This window comes from Siniperca chuatsi, linkage group LG10, assembly GCF_020085105.1.
Source record: "Siniperca chuatsi isolate FFG_IHB_CAS linkage group LG10, ASM2008510v1, whole genome shotgun sequence".
Lineage (NCBI taxonomy): Eukaryota > Metazoa > Chordata > Actinopteri > Centrarchiformes > Sinipercidae > Siniperca > Siniperca chuatsi.
In genome coordinates, this window is record NC_058051.1 from 29,406,838 (window position 1) to 29,415,310 (window position 8,473).

Genomic DNA, 8,473 nt, shown 5'->3' on the forward strand with positions numbered 1-8,473 from the left:
AGACAAACCACAACCATCTGGTTATGTTCAGATAAGCCCTGTAGCTGTGGAGTTGTGTCTTTATGTGGTTCACAGCTTAGACTACACACATTTAGTTTGCATGTACAGCCTACACATCTTTTAGAAAAACAGCTCTCAAATAAAAACCTCAAATCCCCCAGAAAGGAGTCGGCCTCTGAGGAATTAAGAGGAGAAATGTTTTCTCACATGAATGATGGTGTACAGTCAACATACAACATGTACACAAAAAGAGCAGCTTTTGAACACTGAGCCGCATCTCCTTTTGTACTATCTATTTTTCAAATGAATCATGGCTTTAAAATCCACGATGAAGCCATCTCTACCCTTTCATCTGCGTCTTTCCTTCATGACTGAAGTGTAGTAAAGTGGAAGAATCAATAAGGGCTGGTAGCTTATAGCTGAATTCACCTGGTTGCTCTGTGTCATAAAGGACAGATTCACTGAGATTCACTCAGTGTGTATATAAAATGCCGTGAATACAACGGGGAAAGTAGATACATACACAGACAGTATTGAATTGGTCGAGTTAGGCAGCAATCAGACTGCATAGATTAAACCGATGCAGAGAAGCAAGCCACTGCGCATGGACAATTTAGCCTTTAACCAGAAAGCTAGCTGAAGTTAGCTGTTATTGCTTCAGTTTACTGATCACAGAAATCCTGCTATGTTAGACTCTGATGAGTTACGATTGGTCAAAATTCATAAAATATTACATCAGGTTTTAATATCCAGTTATGCTGAAGTAACATTGATCAGGGTTAGCTTTTCAGCTTGTCCTCTAAAGGTTGCGAGAGTAATTGCTGTCGACTGCAGGGAGCCAAATTCTGTGGGATGGAAAATCCAATGGTTTGTCTGAGCAGCTGTCTCCAAGAAATGTTTGTATAAGCTGTACCATTATTAAATGATTAGAAGGTCTCCCCCGTTACTACAGAGACATACATTTCCAGATTTGAAAATTAACTGAAGCAGGGACGTTCTGGTGGCCTAAGGGTTTAGGACGCTAACCATGTAATCGCAAAGGTTCGAATCCGGCTGGGGACCCTCCTCTCTCTCCCACCCATAATCGCATGAGTCCAGGGCTTTATCGTTCTCTCCCTGACAAAGTCTGACATTGTATTTTATGAATATATTAAAATGCTGTCCAAAAAAATTACCTAATTACAAAACCCATTGTTTTGAAAAGGTTGAAACCTGTTCTGTTCCATGATTTTTACAAAGTATTTGTTATGCATTCGACTTCTTGTCGTCATTATTTCGTGACGTCTTCATAGAAGTCCACTAGGCGTGCAACAACAGAGCCGGCGCACGACACAAGGGTCACAGTTCAATGCACGATCTCGATTTCTTTCTGAAAACAAACCGGACTTTAAAATGCATTGCAAACAAGCTTAAAAGACGTCTGCTGACCGTTTGGAGATGCACGTTGCCTACCAGACAGCAATGACAGCAATTGTTATATTAGAATAACTGAACAGAGGTGGAAAAGATATACAAGCATTGTTAGAGAGACTCACCTGTAACATAAAGTCACAGGTTCAATTCCCAACACAGCCTACAGCCAGGGGCCCTTGAGCAAAGCAGTTAACAACAGCATGCCTCGGGACAGCAAATACGAAAGTGTGTCCCTTTCAGATGAATGAGGTGGCTGCGTTTTCCCCCGCAGTGCTGTTGTATAACTGTACGTGGCCTTGTAGCATTGACTGCGAGTGGCTGCTTATACAAAAGTCACAATAGGCATTACTCTATATGCATAGCATGATTACAGCTGTGCTGCAGAACACACACACACACACACACACACAAATTTCTCCCGAGCTAATAACATGGACAGCTCCAAAAAGCTTTCCCACGCACACACACACATACAAACATACAGCAAACATTAATATGGTTCTTTGCCAGTTACACACACACACACAGCCGAGCAGTAATGAGCCGCTGTATGTGAAGCATTTATTCATCCTGTGGAGACTGTTTTGCATACACAAACGCAGCTTGTGTGACCCGCCTGCTGTCAACATACAAGCAGTACGATCCAGCATCCACATATACAGGCGTTAACACGCATATGTGACATATTCAACTCCTTAATCACCCGTTAGAGCAAGTTTTCTTCACTGTTCGAGAGTAAAAACTGAACTCATTCTGCTGGGATTCTGTCATATTTGAGTGCACACTTCCTACAAATACCTTCACAAACGCACGCAAGATCCCCATGCATATAATGTACACACACCCTCCCACACACATGCACACATGAGCCGCCGTATGTATAGCATACCGTATATTCACCCTATGGAGACTGCTTTGTGTTCATGAATGCAGCCCGCTGGTGAAGTGTGACAAATTACCTCAATTAGACTAATAAATAATAATAAAACTTTATTTATAGAGCACTTATCAAAACAAAGCACAAAGTGCTTCACAGAGAGAGAAATAAAACACCACAGTGAATGATGAAATACATTAAAAAAACTATGAAATAAACAGATAATCAGGATCTGCTTTCTGATAAAAATGCGTCTTGAGAAGAGATTTAAACGAAGACACTGACAGTGACAGCCTGATGTCTTCGGGCAGGTTGTTCCAGAGCCTCGGGGCCCTGATGGCAAAAGCTCCGTCCCCCTTAGTTTCCATCCTGGACTCAGGAACAGACAGGAGACCCCTGCCCGAAGATCTCAAACTACGTAAAGGTTCATAAGGGATTAAACGGTCTAAAACATAATCTGGAGCCAGGCCATGAAGAAAGTAAATCAATAAGACTACCTGGTTAAATAAAGTTATTAAACAACAGTCAGAAAACCAGACAGGATTTTACCCATACTTATGCAGACTACTTACTTGGAAGTGACAATTTAGGTGAACGCACCCAAAATACTGCTTGTAGTTGTCCGGTGCACTATTAAATTACATGCACGGACAACTGTAATAAATATAATAGGTCGAAGTTGAACCACGAAGTGGCTCCACAAAGTCTAATGGACATTTAAAACTGACAATTTGGGTAGGAGGACATTACTTACCAATCGGCAGAGAGAGAAACCACTTTCTCAGTAAATCCACATGAGGAAGAACTGAATGAGTTGAGACAAGGCTACGCTCATCAACAAAACACACACACACACACGTATGTACAGACACACACACCACACACTTCCACAGCCTCCATGAACTATTTCTTTTTAAATTTCATTACATTTTACATTTAATATTATTAAATATGGTTTGCTGCTGCAGTGACTCAGTTTCCCTGCTTCAGACCGTCTATTTGGGATGCAAAAACGGTATTTTCTTCCTTATAAACTGATATTTGGCCTTTGCAAATTACTTAAAACTTTCATTAGTTGATCAGAATCACTTAAACCTGTGCAGAATGTTTATTATATAGGTTATATTTTCCCTTCGTTCGTGAGTTATGTGTCATTTTTCATAGTCTTTGTTCCAGTGTCCCTGCCACTACATTTGAATGTTTCTCATTAATCAACAGCACCTCCTAGTGGCAGGAGGCATGATGTGACTCAACCTGTTGAGCCTCCTTTGATCTCAGTTTGTGTTAAGGTGTCATTCATTTCATTTCGCTGCGATTTTGTCTGATTTAGCTCAAACCATGTGTAACGTGTTCCTCTGGTTCTTGCTCTTCTAAGCACCGAGCACTCTAAAAAGATTTTTTTTTTTAAGGATAAATGCTTGAATGACATCATTGTCTAATCCCGCTCTGTTTTGCCCCTGCAGGGGGGTACGGAGTTGAGGAGTGTTTACATTCAAATGAAAATGAACAGGTCATTTTCTGATTATTCATTCTGAGTTTGTTTAAAACAGTATGTGGTGCTGACTGAAAGAGTGTTAGTGTTTATGTTAGCGGGTTGTCTGTGAATACATCAGCACCACAGCTGACAGTGTGACACACACGGTGGAATGCATGCAGTCATTCAGACGCACGCACACGCTGAATCACAGCAGTGTTTCTTCGGGCTACTGATTGCGCTAAGTCACAATTAACTGGGTCTTTTTTTTTTTTACAACTGAGAAACAGCATCAGAGAGTGGAAGAAATGAAGAAGAGGGAGACGAAGAGGGAGGGGGGAAAGACAAGCGTCGTGGGTGGGTTAGAAACAGGTTTGATTATTAATGATCCCTAGTATTAATCCCTCTCGCGCTCTCTCACACACACACACACACAGAGCAGTATTCTCCACAGGTAAAGGGAAGGCTGCAGGTTTCGTTGTCAAAAAACAACAACCTGAGGTTGTTAACAGGTGTGTGTGTGTGTGTGTGTGTGTGTGTGTGTGTACCTTTGTGCAAAGACTCAACCCCTTCCTCCCCACCAGGAGCTGCTGCTGTGTGCTGAGTGGGGGTGGGAGTGTATATGTGTCTATATGTGTGTGTGTTGGGGAGGCATGGGGTGTTGGGCACTGGAGGGGGGAGGGGGTGCCTTAGGATAACATTATCCCTGTGGGTGTGTGTGTGTGTGTGTGTGTGTCTGTGTGTGTGTCCTTGGGACAGGCCCACTGTGGCTGGATCACCACACAATGGGATGGGTATGGTTGCCAAGGTAACCCCATCAGCCCAAGCAACCGTGGCAACTGGTAGCTAAGTAACAGGAGCCCAGCAACAAAATGGAAAGGGGGGGGGGGTTAGATAGGTACCTCTGAAGGGGTGAAATTATGGGATGCCAAGTGTGTGTGTGTGTGTGTGTGTGTGTGTGTGTGTTTGGGGGAAGGGAGGCGTGTTATTAAACTCAGGTTACATTCACATTCTGGATGCTGAACACCAGAGTTTCCCTCTCAAAGCAGGGAGAGGTTCAGCTTTACAACACAACTGATAACGTTAACATTTATATTTAATTATTTGGAAGAAACTTTTGTCCAAAGCGATGTACACATGTGGTACAAGCCACAGTATATCGAAGAGAAGCCTTCAAGAACAAGTGCCTCAACACTTGGTTCCTTGTTCCACCTGACGCAACAGGTGCATGAAGTAGCCTAACACACAAGTGTATAGCAAAGAGTGAGAGAGCGAGAGAGAGAGAGAGAGAGAGAGAGAGAGAAGGCTCAAGAGATAGTGAAAGAAACATGGACCCATTACAAAGGGCTCTTTTAAATATCATTCTGATTTCAGGGGGTGAATTATCCACATAAACAGGCCTGTCACGATAATTACTTTATCGACTTATCGAGGTCAGCAAAAGTTATCGATGTCATGTCCATACGTTATAAGACTCAACAACTGAGCGTTTTTTTTACAGAATAGACCAAAACAGGAAAATTCCTTTAAGGTTACTGACTTAAGAAACACCTCCCTAAACACCTCCTAATCCTGCAGACAAGGCCAGTTGCCAAACAGGCCGCTGTATTAAGTTTAAAACAAGTAAATACACTTCGCAACAGCCAGGGCATGAATTCAGAAGGTGCTGAGGAAAGAGGTCAACAGTTTTTAGCAGGAAAGAACAGCACTAACACTACGGCATCGTGGCAAAACAGATAAGCTGGAAACCTGTTAGTGAAAAGGTGGCCTCTATATATACTAGGAGGCTGATGAGGGAATGAGGAACAGTTGTACAGACAGGTGAGTGGGTCAGGTGTTCTCCAGAGGAGGGAAACTCACTGAGGGCAACTAGGCAACTACTTCCAGACTATGAAAAAAAGGAGTGGAATTCAGTCTGCCTGAATGTTGGAATTCCACCAATCGATCTTAAGAAAAAGTGGTTTCTCTACTTGTTTCTACTGCACACAGCAAGAGACAGTTTGACAACTTTGCACAGGCCATACAAGGTCAATACGAGCAATACAAGATCCATCTTGTTCTGCTTTTGTGCAAAGCCGTTAAACTCTCTCTCTTTGTGCATCTTTATCCACAAATAACTGAGGTTGGAGCCCCTTTCTTCCAGGGCTGAGACAGCACTGGAGTGTGTCGGGCCCAGATAACAACTTCTCTGTCTGGCTCGACCAACAGCTGGGTGGCCCCTTGGTTCTTCAGAGAGGCGGTTTTCTCACAGTTTTGGGCAGGAAGACATTAATTACCATCGGCAGAGAGAGAAACCACTTTCTCAGTAAATCCATGCGAGGAAGAACTGAATGAGTCGAGACAAGGCTACGCTTATCAACAAAACACACACACGTACAGACACACACACACTTCCATTTCCTTCCTCTGACTCTGTACAGGCAGGTGTAGTTCCTCTTCTTTACAGTAGAGGGTGGTCTAAATCAGGTGTCTCCCATTACCTCAGCCTGCCTCATATTTCCAAGGTAAAATATGGATGCTCTACTGTTACATGACATTAATCTGCTATTTTCGAGTACTGACCATGTACTACCGACCCATAACTGTAATTAACCCAGAATTAATATACTGCACGTGTGTTAATAAAATAAAAATCAATAATGTCACTCCATCCCTCCCCTCTTGGACCACAGGTTGCTTCCTAGAGTACTGCATGTTTTACAATAACAAAATGGAAAATGTACATCATCTACATACCAGACATTTTTTGCTGGAGTTAACATCCTTTTGGCCATTTGTGTAGTGTATTTGCTCAGGGGTTGCAGTCGTTGGAGTCCATTACTTTTTACCATTAAGCCAGGTTGGGAAAAGGGCTGGTCTTCGTAGAAGTCAAATGTCACATGCCATCACCTAAAAAAGTTAGAATGGGTTTAAAATATTCAACCTGGCCTTGCTTTGCCCAAGTCTGACACTTTTAACTAGCAGGAGCATCCTTATACACCTGTACCTAATACTGTTAGCATCAAAATCAACTTTTACTTGCTAAAACTATTCTTTCACAACAGATTTAATTCACCCCACAATGATACAAATATCTGCAACATAGTACCTTTTAACCAGCAGTTAAACAGCGGCTTTAATTAGCCCTTAGCTAATGTTATGCTAACATTAACATGTAGCATTAGCTACGTTTTTAAGCTAACATTAGCTTAGCTAACATTTGCTATAAATGTTCTTCCATATTTTGATTGACGTTATAAATGTTGATGGCAGCTATTTTGTCAGCTTATAGAGTAACCCAAGCCAAAATGTTGAAGCTAACTGGCTACTATGAAAATATGGATGGACTATCTTATCTAAATTATAACTTTCTTACTCTTATTCTTCTTATTTTTCCTCATAATCTCTTTACTGAACTTCGTTGTAGTAACGTCAGTTACCTGCGTGACAGCGCAGCAAGTGGTGCTTTGAACTGATTGGGTCACAGGACGGAAGAGACTATTCTAAGCTACGCCATTGGTTAGAGCTTGTCCAATCAGATTCCTTGTAGGGACGGCATCATTTTTAGTTCATAGTGTTGCATAGTGTGTTTACTGCCAGGTTTTGAGCCAATTCGTTTGCAGTGTGTGTGTTGACAGGACATATTTGGTGCATCTGTAATGATGTATTTATTTTTACTACTTTTCACTGAATGCATGTTGCAGGATTTGTACTCGTTGCCTAGATTACTTTTATGCCAGATGTAATGGGAGACACACCTTCCAAAAAGTTAAATTTTTGTCTCGTCAGTCCACAGAGAAAATACTCTGTGGACAAAAGTTGAACTTTTTGGAAGGTGTGTGTGTCCCATTACATCTGGCGTAAAAGTAACACAGCATTTCAGAAAAAGAACATCATACCGACAGTAAAATATGGTGGTGGTAGTGTGATGGTCTGGGTCTGTTTTGCTGCTTCAGGACCTGGAAGACTTGCTGTGATAAATGGAACCATGCATTCTGCTGTCTACCAAAAACTCCTGAAGGAGAATGTCCGGCCATCTGTTCGTGACCTCGAGCTGAAGCGAACTTGAGTTCTGCAGCAGGACAATGATCCAAAACACACCAGCAAGTCCACCTCTGAATGGCTGAAGAAGAACAAAATGAAGACTTTGGAGTGGCCTAGTCAAAGTCCTGACCTGAATCCTATTGAGATGCTGTGGCATGACCTTAAAAAGGCAGTTCATGCTCGAAAACCCTCCATTGTGGCTGAATTACAACAATTCTGCAAAGATGAGTGGGCCAAAATTCCTCCACAGCGCTGTAAAAGACTCATTGCAAGGTATTGCAAACGCTTGATTGCAGTTGTTGCTGCTAAGGGTGGCCCAACCAGTTATTAGGTTTAGGGGGCAATCAGTATTTCACACAGGGCCATGTAGGTTTGGATTTTGTTTTCCTTTAATAATAACAACCTTCATTTAAAAATTGCATTTTGTGTTTACTTGTGTTATCTTTGACTAATATTTAAATTTGTTTGATGATCTGAAACATTTAAGTGTGACAAACATGCAAAAAAATAACACTTTTGCACACCACTGTACATATTTTTCTTCTTTTCTGTAGTGCTATTTTTCAAGTAGGAACTATCAGTAGAAAGAAAATAGTCCCTACATGAAACTGCTCACAGCAAATCTGTGGAGTAACCGGGTCATGATTTCTGGAAAGAGACGTTGCTGTTGAGTTTTTCAAATGTTT

The 8,473-nt window shown here is 41.8% G+C and overlaps 1 protein-coding gene across 6 annotated transcripts in view; it reads right to left on the bottom strand.

Annotated features, from left to right (window-relative positions):
• Positions 1–7,210, bottom strand: part of LOC122882618 (nucleolar protein 4-like) — a 187,629-nt gene extending 180,419 nt beyond the window's left edge. For 4 of the 6 annotated variants that reach the window (XM_044210188.1, XM_044210189.1, XM_044210190.1 and 1 more), the window contains exons 1-2: positions 7,120–7,210; positions 6,501–6,653 (exon numbers count right to left, since the gene is read on the bottom strand). The gene's annotated coding sequence lies outside the window, so the exon portion shown is untranslated. The remainder of the gene's footprint in view (positions 1–6,500; positions 6,654–7,119) is intronic. The other 2 variants (XM_044210192.1, XM_044210191.1) reach the window with 1 other exon arrangement.
• Between the last annotated feature and the right edge of the window lie 1,263 nt (positions 7,211–8,473).